The sequence below is a fragment of the Saccopteryx leptura genome, chromosome X (genome assembly GCF_036850995.1).
Source record: "Saccopteryx leptura isolate mSacLep1 chromosome X, mSacLep1_pri_phased_curated, whole genome shotgun sequence".
NCBI classification, from domain to species: Eukaryota; Metazoa; Chordata; class Mammalia; order Chiroptera; family Emballonuridae; genus Saccopteryx; species Saccopteryx leptura.
Window position 1 is genome coordinate 97,769,892 of NC_089516.1, and position 16,962 is coordinate 97,786,853.

The following is a 16,962-nucleotide window of genomic DNA, read 5'->3' on the forward strand; positions in this document are numbered from 1 at the left end:
AGGACTAGGGTGTTGAAAAGTGGCAGACATGTCTGTTTGCCTAGAACTAGTCCTGCAAACCAGCCAAGGTTAAGGTGGCCCTCATAGGCCACTTGAAGATCTAATGACAGAGTCTGTTCCTGAATCCACCCTTATACATACAACTATTAATATACGTTCTCACAGATAAACTGTTCCAACAACACTGCTTTCCTTTATAGTCTTTGATCACTCCAGGCACATTTCATCCCAGGACCTTTGCACATACTATTCCTTGTGCCTGACAGGCTCTTCCCCAAGATAACTATGCGAGGCTCACTTCCTTCCTTTCTCTAGGTCTTTGCTCAGTGACACCTTCTTACTGTGGCCTTCCCTGACCATTATATTTAAAATTACAACCACTCATTTCCAATTCCCTGATTCATTTCTCTCTAAAGCACTTTTCATTCTCTAAAATAGCATATAATTTTACCTATTTATTTGTTTATTGTTACTAGAGTGAAGAATCTATGAGAACAGAAATTTTTATCTATTTTGTTCACTGCAGTATCCCGTTTGTTAGCTCAATACATATTTGTTTAAAGAATGATTGAATATGAAAATAGCTTTATACACAACTCCCCACCCCTGTCATGTCTATGGAGATGCACAGGTCTTCTGAGATAAAACTGAAGGTTAGCAGATAAGAGAATGAGTGACTCATTTGTGAGAGGACATGAGGTGGAAGTACTCCATGGCCACGGTTCTCAATCTGTTGAAATCCAAGGAGCCATATTCTGGACACCCCTTGACAGCAATTTCATTGTTAGTACCCATTGATTCAGAAACATATAATGACCACAAACTACTGTGAATGTATGATGTTTTAAAATGAATTTTGTTAATAATTATGACATCTGCCTAACATTTGGAAAATAGTGGTATATACATGCATAAAATGTTTTAAGATAGTGCTTTAATGCCTACTCTCTGGCATCTCTCAGCCAGGGTTCGATTTATAGCATTGATGCATATTACCTTTAAGGTCTTGAGCAAGTGGCTTAAGTATCTGCCTCAGTGTCCTTGTGTACAAAACATGGCTAAAGCCTGACCTGTGGTGGCGCAGTGGATAAAGCGTCGACCTGGAAATGCTGAGGTCGCTGGTTCGAAACCCTGGGCTTGCCTGGTCAAGGCACATATGGGAGTTGATGCTTCCAGCTCCTCCCCCCCTTCCCTCTCTCTCTCCTCTCTAAAATGAATAAATAAAAAATTAAAATTAAAAAAAAAAACATGGCTAAAAATAGTACCAAGCTCACAGAGTTGCTACAAAGAGTCAATGAGGTATTGCATGTCAAGCTCATGTAAGGTGTCTGGCATGTAGTAAATGAACTCCACATGGAAGCTGTTCTCTTCCTCTTCTTCATCCTTACCATCATTACTGTGAGCTACAGACTGACAGCTCCACAGGCAATGCTTTAAAATATATGGATGTGCATTCCTCTTGCAATATGCTGCAGTCTCTGGGGTCGTGGGCCCACAGCTCTGGAGACAAGTGTGGTGGATACTAGGTGTTGTTAGGAATCGAAAAAGAGGAGATGGAAGCTGGATGAATAGTAGGATTGGCATGGTGAGAAGGGGATAGGTACAAAAGAGAAGGAGTAACCACAGGGGCCATCTTGGAATGGCTTGATTTATGCACTCAGAAAGAAAGCCAGCAGCTGTACAGTAGGCCTTCCAACACTTCTCAAATTCTGACTTAGCTAAAGGTTGCTCAGGAGGAAAAATAAATGGCCCTGGTATAATTTTCAAGTGTTTATCACCTCCAAATGTTAGGTTTTTAAGAGGCGAGACTGCTCCAATCAACATCTTGTTTGGCCTTGCATTCTGGAGAATTCTTGAGTTCCAGATAGCAGCCCATTAACAGCAGGTTGGGTCTGCAACACCATGACCAACCAGCTGATGGGAGCAGCAGTGGGACCAGTGGGCAGAGAAGGATACTCTCTTCCTTGGTACTTCATTACTGTCTCCTGCAGAGCAGGAAGCATAGGGCAGATTAACCAGGGGTTTCAGTGAGCCCTGGTGGTTTAAGCAATCAAACGATAAGGCAGTCAGAGAGTCAGAGATGGATCTTCATGTTGGGGTGGGATGGGTAGGAGTAGCCAACCCCTGAAGCTAAATATTATTACACAGAAACTAATCCACCCGTGGAAAGAACATACAAGCTGTACCCATAGGTCGATTGATTTGATGAGGTAGTTGATTTTTTTTTCCTCAAAATTGCAAATAGAGCTAATTAAATTTCATCTTCCCAGGGAAGAAAAAGGGAACCCCAGCTTTTGGTTTTATTTTAAGAATCTGATCTTTCTGGAAAGATAAAAACTCCAATGGCACTTGGCAATATGCCAAGGAGAATTCTTCTTCCCGACCTTCAGGTGGAAAGCTAAAACTCTTGGGCAAGTCAGGAATTTTTGTACTCAAACCAAGGATCTTAAAAAGATAGCTTTGTCAGTCCTGAGCAGATTGCCTGGGACCCTCTTTCCATGTGTCCCAGAAAGGCTTAACTCCATTCTGGACAACATGTAAGTGGACAGTTTGTAACGGTTCAGTCCCTTTCCGGATCTGATGGTGAGTTCTGCCCTGGGACCTTATTTGCATAGACAAATGCAGACTGGCATCTGTCAGCTTAACACCTCAAGCCAAGGAGCTGGAGCAGTGATGAGAAACCTTCTGGGCAAATACCCTGGATATGGGATTCAAAAATGACAGTGTCATATTGGGGGTAATTTGCATAGGCTTATCAGGTTAATTACTACAATGTCTCCAGGAACTTGAAAATCCTTGAATTCTTATGCAACCAGAATGCTCAAAGTCTGTTGCTATGAAACTTGGAGTGTAAATTACCATGAATACCATTAATCTGTTCACTAGGAGGTTAATTTGCAATTTGTTGGCAAATCACATGTGGGTCTTATAGCAAGAGTGTGGGTGGTGTTTTTGTGCCAACGTGTGGCCCCGCCTGTGTTTTTGGATCTGTGTGTGTGTGCGTGCACAAAACACACACACACACAGGCACGCACGCACGCACTCCACACACGCCCATGTGGCACTGGGACTGGCACTCTATGGGAGCTCACATCCTGAGTTTTCTCACTGCTCCCCAGATCTCACCTGGCTCTTCTGGCACATCCTTTGTCCTAGGGGCCTGTGTTCTCGGGGTTGGAGGGCTGCTGTGCCAGACAAGCCTTGGTCTAATGCCAGTTTACAAAACATTAGCTGTTCCTGAGATAGAGTCACAAAGGGGTCCGTTAATGCTTTAGAATCATCTTGATTTTCTGAATGCTGCTCTTTCCCATTAATGACTCTCAAGTTGTTTTTGCACGCAGTCAGGTTGCTCTTGGCAAAGGAGCTGGGACTGTCTACAGGAAACAGGAAATGGGGAGGGGGAGTTGCATTAGGGTGAAGAGATGGTGACCTGGAACACGCTGGTAGGAGTAGGAGGAAGAAGATTGCTGAGCAGAGCTGGGGGGCATCCATGATTACCTATGTTATTGTTAATAGAGGCCGGCAGGGTCGATAATACAAATTTCACCCTAGCTGAGTGAACCTGCTCTCCCATAAAAGACAGGTAATTATAACAAAGTGAGAAAAATCCTCTCTTGCATTAGGGGGCAAGCTATGGAGTGTGACTAAAGGGGTGTTGGATTCCCACTTACCCAGAAAAAGCTCTGCAGCTAGCCTTCCAGTATTGTATATATTGTCTGAGAAGAAAGACTTAGTGGGAAATTAAGGCCCTAAGGAAAAGGGGACACAAAGCATCTCAGTTTTTGATGCTCAGTAAGGATCCCTCAGGGAATGGTCAATGCTTTGGAGGGCCCCCAGAAAAGCCTGAGGAACAGAAGTCCATGGGTCTCACAGTGAAGGGTTGTTCAAAGGTACAAGTCCACACTGAAAGTTGGGAAAGGCTCCAAAAAGGGTCACATCCACCTACATTACAGGTGAACCTTAGAATAAGCTCAGGAGCTGCAGAGGACATTTGTGATGTTAGTTTGAAGAACTTAGGGAGCCTCTCAGAAGCAGACTTAAGAGATCTGCTAGTAACCAGGGAGCCACAGAAAATGTGACTGTTAGATTGTCTTCTTGTACCTTTCTCTTCCCCACAATCCTCCTCCCAGTTCATTCAACCATCATTGACAGAGTATTAATTCTTGCCCCAGGCACTGGGGATACAGTGGATGGGACTTATGCCCTGCCTTGCCCTCTACAAAGTCACATTCTAATAAGAGAGTAGACTTTTAAATGAACTCTGCCCAGGTTGGCAGATGAGGCTCAGAGAAGATTCCCCATAGTGAGGGTACAGAAGGTAAAGAGGGAACAGGGATGACCTGGAGAGCCCATTCCTCATCCAGAAAGAGTACTGCTACTTTGTTCCAGCTGAGCACTGTGGGGTGGGACTTTAAGGTGCAGGGTTGCCAGCTAAGATTTTTTGTTGTTGTTGTTATTGATTCATTAAATTTTTTTAGAGAGAAAGGAAAGGAGAGAGAGTGAGAGAGAAGAGAAAAACATCAATTTGTTTTTCCACTTATTTATGCATTCATTGGTTGATTCTTGTAAGTGCCCTGACCAGGGCTCGGACCCGCAACCTTGGAGTATTGGGTCAATGCTCTAACGACCAATTGAACTGAATGACCCAGCAGGGCCCAGCTAAGATTTTTAAGGGAAGCTAGAAGTCTGGATTCTTATATGAAATCAGAAGATTTCTAAATCTTAACAATGAATTTTTTAAAAATTCTGCAGGCCAAACAAAATACATTTGCTTGCTAACTGGGTGACCTTGGGACAAGTAACTTCACCTCTTGAGCCTCAGTTTCCTAATATGTAAAATAATGCTAATAACTACTTCAGAAGGTATGATGATTAATGAGGTCATAGAAGTGAAATGCTTGTCATACAGTAAGTGATTAAGACATGATAGCTATTAGGATGATCATTATGTTCCAGTTTCTTACCTGAGAAGCCTCTCTCTCTAGGTGACTGACAGGAAAGCCTCTACCCTTCACCTCCAGGTAGACCCCATGCCTTATTCAAGGAAATTTACCTACACCTTTGCCAACAGAAGATGCTAAAAATAATGCTTACAGAATAAGTGGCCAGCTTGTGTATATGGGGAGTGAGGTGCGTTTCTTTCTTTATACTCCCTTCACACAGCAAACCCAATGCTGACTGATTTACAAAGGCAGTCTGGGGAGGGGCTGAGAAGCCTTTAAAATGATTTCCTAATGTGATTTCCTTCAGGCAGAAAGAAGGAAACTGAGGCAGGGAAGCTGGGCCAGAGTTCACATCTTACTCTACCTTTGATTCTTATTGGGTACATCTGAGATTTTTTTTAATATTTTATTTATTGATTTTTTTTAAGAGAGAAGAGAAAGAGAGAGGGTGAGAAGATGGGGGAGGAGTAGGAAGCATCAACTCAAAGTAGTTGCTTCTCATGTGTGCCTTGACCGGGCAAGCCCAGGATTTTGAAACGGTGACCTCAGTGCTCCAGGCCAACACTTTATCCACTGTGCCACCACAGGTCAGGCACATCCAAGATTTTTCAGAAAATTCTCAGCTGCTAAAGCTTTTACGCTTTCATGTATTATTCTGACCTCTTCATTTCAAGCAATGGTTCTCACCCTTGGCTGCATATTAGAATCACTTGGCAGCTTTTTAAAAATACCAATGCAGGGGCCTGACCCTTGGAGTTTCTATGACCCCTCACACAGTTGTAAACAAAATTTCATACGGGTATGTGTGCATATATGCACTTTTCTCTGGATTTGATTGGGGCCTCATGTAAGTATGTGTGTACATATGCACTTTCCTTGGAACTTGGTTGGGGTCTCAAAAGGCGGTACCAAAGATGAATGCCTAAGCACGTGGGTTCTGTGGGAAAGAACTATGGCTCTAGACTCGCTAGGCCATCACACAGTAGCTGTCCACACAGACAGGCTTTTTCACTTCTCTGAGCCCTGGTTTTTTCACCAGTCCCACAAGGGTCAATAATCACACCCACTTTGTTTCCAATAGCAGTTGTCAGGATGTACTGAAATACTAAAGCATGTACCAGAAAGGGCTTTGAAAAAGCCCAACCCCATCCCCACAGGGGAGGGCCCATTATTACAAAGTTAAGGAGGGTGTGGGTGGGGAGGTAACAGAGGAAGTGGGGAGCAGCACTAACACATCAAAAAAGGCCAATCATGTTAACAAAGCAGCTCACAAATGAGAGCAAATTAATACAGGGCCCAGCAAGAACAGAACATTCACACCGCAGGAGCAAAGTACCCATTGGAGCAGCTAGGTCTTGGCAAGGAAAAGGAAGTAGAATAGCAGAGGGAGGGAGACAGGGGCCAAGTGAAGGGATTTGCAGTGCTAGGAGGATTGCTCTGGCTAAGAGAAGAAGGGAACAGGTCAGTCATGTAGGAGAGAAAGAAAATGGTGGTAAGTACCCCCATTGGACCTAGGGAGCAGGGAGGAGAACCTGACAGCCTTTGGTGGGGGAAGCTAGTTGGGGGCGGTATAAAATCAGTGCCTTGGTGAGATCATAGTGGTGTCATCCTCTGGCAACTGGATCCAGACTTCAGGGCAAAAGATCACCAGGACAGCTGCTACTAACTACGAAGCCAGAACCCCATCTCCTGATGCCTTCTTTTTCTTCCTTCCATTAAACAATCAGGGCCCACCTGACCCAAAGGCAGGGGATGGGGCATACCTCAATTCAGAAAGCCCTTGACAAATCTTCAGGGAGAAATGGCCTGACAAGAAATAGCCCTAGAACTAGAGCGGTGTCCTAGAGGGCCCTTACTGGGCCAGGCATTAACTCTTTGGTTGCAGGATCAGAAGGCAATGGGAACAGTTAGAAGGAACTCAAGGGGTCTTGGGCTAGCAGCTGTTTACTGGTCACTAAGTCAAGAATGTCAGATCAGAGTAAGTGTGATGGTGGTACAGGTGTTCGCTGGTGGAATGTCAGGCCTGATCCTGGGGCAGTTGGAATCAGTCCTGGAAGATACAGGGGATTTGCCCATAGAGAGCTACCACTGGGGATCTAAGGAGTCCTGTCTGCAAGATGGGATGGGGGACAATAAACAACTTTCCCTTTGCTCCCTAGCAAAGGTGAGTCAAGCACTGGCTACACTGTTGAATAACAGTACCAGGCTCATGCCCGCAGTGCCAACCTTTCATACCCTTTTAACTGCAATACATACACAGTGCCATGCCCAGTGTCCTGGAACAAGGACCCATTTTGAAGGGAACATCATCCTATTTCAGTGTCATATAGCCTAGAATCTGAGCCCAGTTAAAACAGGAAGGGACCCTGGAAATCAGCTAAGAGTTAAATACCTAATCACCTTGATAGTGCTCCCTATGACATACTGGTATTGGAGGCCTAGAAGAGAAAGTATGGGCCCATACATCTAATTAGCGCCAGAACTGGGATAAGCAGCAAGATACCCCTACTCCCAGCCTGGTGTATTATCTATTGCTTTCTTTGCTATTATTTCAAGTCTTCATTATAGTCAAGGGATAATGCCAGAATATCCTCAGGGCCAGCCTTACACAGAGGTAAACATGATGTGATCAAATATGTCTCCTCAATTGCCTGTCATTGTGCCTGAAATTTCACCATCAGTGATTCATTCCTTTGGAGCTTGAATCTTTCTAGTCTTTTAAGGGTATAGAGATGGAGGATTGATTGACAATCACCGAGAGAAAGGTTTTGTAAATTGGACTCGGGTTATACGGCTGAGGGACAGCAGTGGCAGCTGGCCCTGGGAAGAAGATGCAAGCTGAGGTGGGCATGGGGGCTCAGGGTGAGGATCTAAATCCAAGACCCAGGACACTGTGCTAGGGCAAAGAAAGGGGTATTTGATATGCCCACACCCAATGCTTCCATCATGCTCTGGCTGGGGCACACACAGGAAGCATTTCCCCAGAAGACTGTACTGTAATCTGGGAGGACTGAATCACTGCTGTGTGGTCCACACTGAGGAGAAGGGCAGAGAGTGAAGGATAACATCAGGCTGTCTGGAGTGGCCGCGGGGGCACTTTATTACAAGGAGCAGCCTTGACGAGATGGATGGAACAAGAGAATCTATGAAGACATTAAGAGGAGCCTCAGCAGCAAGAAGGATGAGCTCTGACACTGCCAAGGGAGACTGGGTGTAGAGTCTGTCTGTTCTCCGCCTCCCTCAGGGACCTGCTGGCTGAAGGTGCCCTGGCCCATGGCAGGGCTCCTCCTTTTTGTCACTGCCTCTGACTATTATTCTAGTATGGCTCCAGAACTGTGGAGTGCAGGTCTGAGGTTGGCTAGCTATAGTACCCAAGCCCCTGAGCCTTCCCTGTTCTGCACTGGCTCTAGCATTTTTATATAAAGTGGCTTCAGGGTTATCATCTAGTGGGAAGGGAGAAAGAAAGGAAGGAGGGCAATAGGTTTGTCTGGAAACTGTTTGTCGGCAAGATCCAGTGTTTAAGGTATATGTTTATTTGGAATAGAAAGGGGTAGAGGAGAGTTCTGGAAATTTGAGGATTTATCTTGAAACTACATTTGCATAACAAGAATAGTATCGTAATTTAAAGTTGTAGATCTGTTTGGGTGGCTTTAGGGATGAACAGAGCAAGCTAGAAATCCTCTCAGAGGCTGCACAAATTTTGTTGTAGATCTCAGGAAGGTGGCCCAAAGCTAGAACTCCTAGCTTCCAATAAAATAGAGTGTCAGTCCTCGAGGCCACCTTCTACCATTTGACACGAGTCCTGTGCTTACTGAAGGGGTATCTCTGGGGGTCTGAAGTGGTTTCTTCCCAGACACACGCAGTCCTGGGCTCAGGTGGGATCGGGTTGAGGAATGATGCTGCTTTTCCCAGGAATTAGAAACCCAGAGCCACGGCTGCTCCACTGGTTCCACTCAAGTCCCCCAGGCAATCTCCCCAGCTTAAGGCCAGGTCATCCTAAACCCGGTGCTATGGGCACTGTTGAGGGAGCACAATATTTCACAGGGCAGAGACTCTTGCCCAGGTGCAGGATCAGTGATTCAAGGAAGATGGAATTCAGTGCAATCAGTTTGGGAGAGTCAGCCTGGATTTCTTTTAAGCTTTATTTCCCAGCAGCCCCCTCCCACCTTGGAAACAAATTTATCCCTGCCATTTGTCTAGTGGCTTTATAATTTTCAAAGCTCCTTCTCATTCATATCTGTATTGAGCCTCAAAAATATCCCCATACAATAGGATGGGAAGGTGTTATTAGCCCCGTTTGATCAATAAGAAAACTGAGGCCCTAAAAGGAGACATGACTTATCTGGGGTTACACTACTATTTAGTCAAAGAATTAGGACTTAAAATATGTTTCCTAATTTCCAGCCCTGTGTGCTTTCTACCTCCCATGCATACTCCCACACAGAACCACGGAGGTGCCCAGCACCTAGCACCATGCCTGACACATAGTAGATATTAATAAGTATTTGCTATATGAATGAATGGATGGATGAGCGGAGGCAAGGCGACAAGTTCTAAAAATGGTCTTTTATAATCAGAAGAGAAAGGCAAGAATACTGTGATATTTCATTATGCTGACCAGAAAGGAAGAAGAGATCTTAGGTATTTCACAGATAGCATTGCTAAGGCAGGGAAGTTAAGGTAGCTCCCATAGAGAAGCCACAGGGCTTAATTTCCCAACAGGCTCTCTTCCACTCATTCTTTAAAGAATAGGTGATGTGTGCCCTCACTCCAGTACCAGAATGGAGTCAGAAACAGCCCTGTGGGAAAAGCACCTTCCCCACACTGTCCCTACTGGCCCCTTCTCTCCCCATGACCCCCCCAAGGGGGTTCCTTCAGGTATTACCCTGGGAGGGATGTCTGAGAACACTGACTGTTCCCTTCTTTAGGGTCTCTGCATCCCACCTTTGACTCTTCTCCCTCAAACCCAGGACAGGCTCAGTGCCTGTGTCCTGGATGGCACCTGGACCAAGCCTACCTCCTGTTACACTTTGTGTCTCCTTTAAGGTCTGGCACATTGTAGACAAGATAAAGAGGGATGGCCTCTCTCGGGTACTAGACACTGTAATCAGGAACCTGCATCCCAGAGATTCACCTCCACCTCCACTTCCACCAGCAAACTGACAAGGAATTGTCACTTGTTCCTAGTCCTGCCAGAAAAAAAAAAAAAAAAAAAAAAAAGTGGGAGGGGGCATAAACAGGCAGTGGTGACACAGGTGTTCCAACATGTTTTGCAGTAGCACGAAAATGGCTTTTGAGGCAGACAGGGACCAACCTGAGATCCCTCTGGTTTCAAATCCTGGTCTCACGCCTTACTACTAGCTCCTGTATCTGGGGCTATTGGCTTTGCTCCCCTGAGCCTCGGTTTTGTTTTCTGTGCAATGGGGAGGATACTGAGGTGAGAAAATGGAAGTAAAGCACAGTGCCGGGCAGGGCAGCTGGATTATCCGCCAGGCCGTGTACTTGGAGCCTCCCTCCTCCGCTGCCGGCTCCCCCGCGGGGGCCGCTCCAGTGTTGGGTGGGGGGAGCTCCTCCGCGGCGGACTGCGGGCGGGTGAGAGGCAGGAGACGCCGTGTTTACCAGCGTCCCCGCGAGTCCGCCACCTCGTCCGCGGCTCTGAGGCAGAGCCAGACGCCTCCTTCTTTAAGATTCCGGTCACAGCAGGGGCTAGGTTTCTAAGGCGGGCGTGATCTTTCTTTTCCTACAGACGCTGCTGTCGCTGCCGTCGGCGCTGGGCACAACCAGGGGCAGCGCAAGGGGGACGCGGCTCGGCGAGGCCCCGACAGTAAGTACCGCGCTCAGAGCAGTCGGGCTGGGGCTCGCCCGGAACAGGGTCACAAAGCGGGGCACCAAGCTGAGTGAGGCTGAGGTATGCGGGGTTGGGGGTCGGCAGCCGAGCGTCGGGGTCCTTGTTGGCCCCTCAAAGTGACTCTGGGCGGCGCTGGCACAGACTCCGGGTCCCGGGTGCGCGGCTGCCCCGCGCCCGCAGTGGCTAGAACGAGTTGGCGAGTCGGGAGCCGGCGACCCCCACCCCCACCCTGGAGTCCCCAAGGAGCTGTTGCGGTCATCGGGCTACTCGCCGCCCGCGAGGAAACTGGAAGGCAAGGTGCGCAGGGCTGAAGTCTCGGACACCCGTAGGAAGGTGGCAGCGCAAGCGGAAATTTTGCCTGTGGAGAGGGCTTCGAGGAGAGCTAGACGCCGGGAGGCGGTAGGGGTAATCCCCTAGGGGCTCAGCTCCGCCGGCCCAGGCGGACCGCCCGCCCCGCGCCGCCCCGCGCCGAAGCTCCGCCCCGCCCCGCCCCGCCCCGCGCCGAAGCTCCGCCCCCGGCTGGGAGCCCTTTGTCGGAAGTGCCGGGCGTTCTAGGTGCCTCCCCCAGAGCCTGGGCTTCTCTGGGTCCTCTGCCCCTGGCTGGCCTGCCCTCGCATGCCTCGGCGTTCACAAAGCCTCGGGGTGGGAGCTGAGAAACCAGCCCACCCTGTGAGGTGGTGTGTTACTTGTCAAACAAAAACAAAAACAAAAGACCTTGGCAAGAGGGAGTCTGCGAGCACATACCTGTAACTCTTTTCTTGAGCTATATAAAATTCTAGGGATGGGGGCATCTGAGATCACAAAAGTGAGTTTATAATAACTTACTTAGTTTCCCTCTCAGAAAAGATCCGGATCTCCCTTCTGCTGCTCCTCTCCAGTCACTCCTTTTTGCTGAGAGGACCGATGATCATAGTAGTTGCTACTACAGTACTATGTGCCAAGCCTTGTGTTAAGCTCTTCAGTCGGGAGTGCGAATTCGTATACAGTAAGACCAGTAGATGGCATATACTGAGGGGTTTTTGTATGCAAGGTGTAGTTTTAAGTGCTTTACATGTATTATTATATTTAATCTTCCCAATAACCCTGTGAGGTAGATCCTGATATTATTCCCATTTTGCAGATGAGGAAATTGAGGTGGTGGAAACTGAGAGGTAGATCAGCCCAAGGTCCCACAGCTGGTGAGAAGGAGAGCTGGGATTTCTACCCAGTCTTACTTCAGCATCCCCACTGTTAACCACCAAAAATAGGATAAGAATTTGGCTTTAATAAAGTAGTGAAATAGTTTGTTTCCCCCCACAGAAAAACTTATTTTATTCTGTAAGTCTGAAGTCCTAGCCCAAGGTCCATAGAGATTTGAACCAATTTTTAAATCAGCCCTTTACATTCTGCGGAGAAAGGCAAACCCAATGGGCTATATCAAGACAGCAGATCTTATTAATAGGTGCCTCAACAGAACAAGGATAATACTAATTGCTAATAGTCGTTATTGATTGAGCACTTACATAGCATATTTAATCCTTATGTAGGTACTTTGAAATAGGTGCTATCATGAGTCCCATTTTATAGATGAGGGAACTGAGATTCAAGAGGTTAAATAACTTGGCACAGACTTGGAATTCTAGTCCAGATTGACTGCCTTCAAAGTCCAGGCTGAAAATAACGTTTGGCAAATTGGTACAAGAGACAGAGGTTCTGCTATTACCTCCTCCAGCTGGGATTCTCAAGCTGTCTCCTCCCCAGCCAGTAGCCTGGTGCTCTGCTTTCTCCTTTCCCCAGACTCCATTTGAATTAAAGAATTATGCAGGTTGCAAGAGAAAAGGCTTCCTAGAGAACATAGAGTATTTTGCATGGATTTTGGTTTTGTTGTTGTACTATGTGTCGTGCCTGTAACATCAATAAGTTGTTCTGCTTTATAAATTTTATTAATTAAACAAGCGTCTGGTCTACTGGTTCTTAGTTGTTAATCTGACATTATGGCTCTATCTCAGTATCCCTGTTAGGAATTATTTTCTAAAAAGTTTTTAGAGCCTTGCAATGCTGAGTAAAGCCATCTTCCCACCTCTTGAGGAGGGGCAGAAAGTTTGTTTTCTGGTCAGGACTAAAGTAGCAGGAACTGCAGGTGAGACTTTAGTAGTATTGTTGTGCCTATTGAGTTTCATCCCTTTACCCAGGCTGGCCCCTGTGAGCTGAACAGAATGTGGCCATGTCCCTGGGTATATCTTGTTGCTCACTACTGGTCCTACAGGGAGGGTTGTTTGTAACTTCCCGCTGTTTGCTCTGGCCCTTTCATAGAGCTGGCTTCCATGGATTCTTCAGTGTGGACTTAATGCAGCATATGAGCTTCTAGGCTTTGGTCCTTATTACCATGGCTGGATCCCAGTGCATCTGCTGGTGGTCTACCCTACCTATCGCCTTCTGTGATGTGAGAGGGGGACCTTCCATGTGTAACTTTTGGGTGGTGCATAAGATATGTGACTGGTAACCCTAGTGCTGGGCAGTGTTCCTGGTTACTTCTGTGGCCTCTTCTGAGAGCACTAAGTGCACTGCATCATCTCACATGGCCACACAAAAGGGGCCGGCAGCTAACACAAGGTCTGTGCCCTCATTCCTGCTACTAGAAGTAAAAGTTTCCCTTCAATTTTCTATGGATGTGTTCTATGATTTTTTTTTCCATTTAATTCCAGTAGCTTAAATACCTAGAAATTTCCCTCTTTATAGAATCTTTTTTATTATTAGTTTGCTGTCATGTTTGACATTCCTTCACTGGAATGCCCTCTCTGTCTTTTGTCTCTGCTGGACTCCCATTCACCTTCACCACCCAGCTGCTGGGAGCCATGGGAGGCAGGAGACAGGCCCTCCCCTGTGATCGCATAGCATCCTCTGCTGCCTCTTGTGGTGCCAGTTGACACATGATTTTATATTTGTCTGTTTACATACCTGCTCCCACCTCACACAACAACCTCTCTGAAGGGAAAGACTGGGCCTATTTTACCTTGCATCTGCAGTATCCAGCATCATGCCTGGCACGTAGTAGATGCTCAGTTAAATTTTGTTGCATATATAAATGAATGTTATCTAAAAGCTGGTGGAAGGAGTCTGTGACTCACAGCAAGGGACTACGCTATTTGTTCCCTTTACAAGAAGGAATATGGGAGCAGAGATTATATTATTCTCAAACACAGTCCCAGCTCTGTGGATTTTAATCACTGGAAAAATATAATTCCACTGTAATATGAAAACCTGAATGCTTGTGATTAATAGAATGTTCTGGGTAATTAGGGTTAGGCAAAAAGGAAAAAAAAATCATTTTTCCTTACCCTTTTTTGTTTCTTTCTAAAATGTCTGGATCTGCTTTTCTTACCAAAGTAAGTCAAGTCTGGAGTCCATCTTTGAATCTGTGTTGCTGACTACGAAGTCTGCAGGTTTTCAGGATCCCTTGAGATCCTGTCTCCCCACAGCCTAGCTGCAGAGTAAGATACAGTCTTCTTACCATCCCCATCCCCACCCAAAGACAAGTCCACAGGCCCTCTGAGGTTTGCAATTTGACTTCTGCTTGCGTCCAAAAAACAGACTAGCAACATGGTTGAGGTGCAGAGAGTTTGAGTGCTAACTCATACACTCTGAGATAGTAACTTATCACCTGTACTTGTTCTTGGCTTTTATTCCTAGGGAAAGAGTTCGCCAATCTTGCTCTCCTTTGTCTGATCCCATAGGATCGTCCCTTTTCTTTAGAAAAGACCTTATAATTCCCTCTCCTTCTCAGCAGGAAGATACAATTGGACAGAATAAAAGCTGTCTTATTGCTTTGAGGCTATCGTTGGTCTCTCTGGAAACCTCCAGATGAGGTGACATGAATTTACCAGGCTTCTACTCACATAACTTCTTTTGTTGAGTTGCTTCTTGGCCTAATTTCTATCCTTCCCCCACCCTTTACTCTTGAATATACAGCTTAGAGATGGTGCACAAGGCAGGAGCCAAGGTTTGCTCCTGTATGCACATTCACAGGAGGTCAGCCTGGCGCCTGCCTGGCATGGTGCCTTCAGATAATACTTGCATCATTTCAGGCAGGGAGGGGGCAGATGGGCCTCTAGGCAAAGCAGCAGGATAGATGTACCTTTGTCTGTCCAGCTATGACTAGACTGGCCTGCCCGTCTCCTCACAAGCTCTCCAAAGGGACACTGGGGAGAGGACCTTATGCCCTAGCAGAGCCAGACATGAGAAGAGAGAGCTGGGAAAAAGTTTACTCACTGTCTCTCTGGGTTGGCTCCAGTGTTTTGCTTCCCAGCTAACCTCTCTCCAGCACCCCGTCCTCCCCTCAGACTGTTATCTTCATGTCTCTGCTCCCCTTCTGTCTCTAGACTGTTCTCAGTGCTCTCTCCTTCTCTGCTTACCCAAATCTAGCCCCTTCTGTAGTACCCAGCCGCAGTCTCCCTCTAGAAAACCTTCCCCTGCTGCTTCTGGAAGTCAGCAGAGGGTGGACAAGGGTGAAGTAAATAACTCCCAAAGTCCCTGCCAATTCTGAGGTTTTCTGGCTGTTTGACCAACATCAAAGGTTGGAGCATCCCCGGCTGGTGGTCCAGGCCATCCATGCCTGGTAGCCTCACAGAAAAGGGAGATGGCACAGTCAACCATTCGAGTAAGCACTCCTTTGGCTTCAGGAGGCTTTGCCCCGAGTCCTGTGCACCCAGTGCCTGCCAAGCAGCCCTTAGCAGACCACTATTTGAGCCCTGGTTATTTGTCTGCTGGAGGAAGCTACTTGTTGGGATGTTCCCAACAGCTTCTGCCCACACCTGCTCCCCCTATCCAGCCTCCAAACCTTGTTTACAGTTCAGCCCTTGGCAGACTAGAGACTGGGATTCAAAAGGAGAGAGAAAGATCTGAGTGGCCAGGGACTTTCTTCTGGCTTAGCATTCTGTGCTCAAGCTCTGCAGCCCAGCTTGGCCTCAAAGAGATGTGTTCACCCAAGGGAAGAACTCAAGCCTGCTGCTCCCTTCCCTGTCAACTGCACTTTTCCCATCATGAACATTCCCTCTCACCATCTGGAATGCTCTCTCCTTCCTATATTCTCCTCTAGATCTCATTCTCTTTCATAATGTGGCTGGGGAAATCAGCCTAAGTCAGGACAGGGGCCTGGATCTCTTTCTCAGTCTGCTTCAGATTTGCCCCTTGCTCAACATATTCCCATCTGTGAAATGGGGAAGGTGCTGTCATGTTGTCGGTGTGGCATAATTGCAGTGCTCTTATCCAAAGAGCTGGGTACCAGAAGATTCTCATTACCATGTGACCTCTTCCAGTAGCAAGAGCCTGAAAGGGTGCAGCTCAAGGGCACTTAGAGAACAGGGGAGACACTAGAATGAACCTCGAAAAAGCTTGGAGTTGGTAGGCACAAGTTCTCGGTAGTGCTTGCCTTCCTCAAGTCAGTCTTTCTTCACTGACTGCAAGGCCTTCCTTTTGTCTCATTTCTGTTTCTGTCCAGTTTTCTCTGCCTGGCCTCACTTCTCCCCTCCCTCCTGGTTCTCTGGTCTCCTTTCCTGCTCAGTTGTCCTTCCTTCTATTCTTCATCTCACCCTCTTGCTCAGGTAATCTCTATCTCTGCTTCCCTCACAAATATTTGGTGTGGTATGCAAAGGGTGGGTCTGAGTTGCCCAGGGTTCTTTGGAGTTACATGACAACACCTTTAAGCTTTCGTAATGTTTCATTGCTCCAGTTTCCCCCCACTGCCTCTGCCAGTGACAGGTGAGTAGGGGCTAAAATGTAAGGATCTCCCCACTAATTCTGCCACAGGTCAGTAGCAGCAGCTTCAGACCTTGTGACCCACAGTGCCATATAGCATCAGTCTCACATCTGGCATAGCCCTCACATCTGTCACCAGGCTGGCAGCCCCAGCAGGGATGGTCTAGGAGAGTGTCTGGGCCTATTAGACAATGTGTCTCTATCTATTGGATATGTAGCCCTTGAGGAGAGAAGTTAAGAGGGGAAGGAACCATTGCCAAGCAGGTCATCTGGGAAGTACCACAGGGGTTGGTCTTTTGTGAGATGACTCCAGACCCCCAAGTATTTGTGGAAGCTACAAATGGCTTTGGTCTCTTTACTTGTTCCCTTGTGACTTGCTAAAACAGGTGATAGGTGTCTCTATTCCAGCTCAATGGATAAAAACATCTGTTTGGGCAA

At 46.9% G+C, this 16,962-nt stretch overlaps 1 protein-coding gene across 1 annotated transcript in view; it reads left to right on the forward strand.

The window, feature by feature from the left end:
- Positions 1-16,962, forward strand: part of FRMPD3 (FERM and PDZ domain containing 3) — a 137,424-nt gene that overhangs the window by 41,436 nt on the left and 79,026 nt on the right. The window contains exon 2 of the mRNA XM_066356097.1: positions 10,690-10,767. The gene's annotated coding sequence lies outside the window, so the exon portion shown is untranslated. The remainder of the gene's footprint in view (positions 1-10,689; positions 10,768-16,962) is intronic.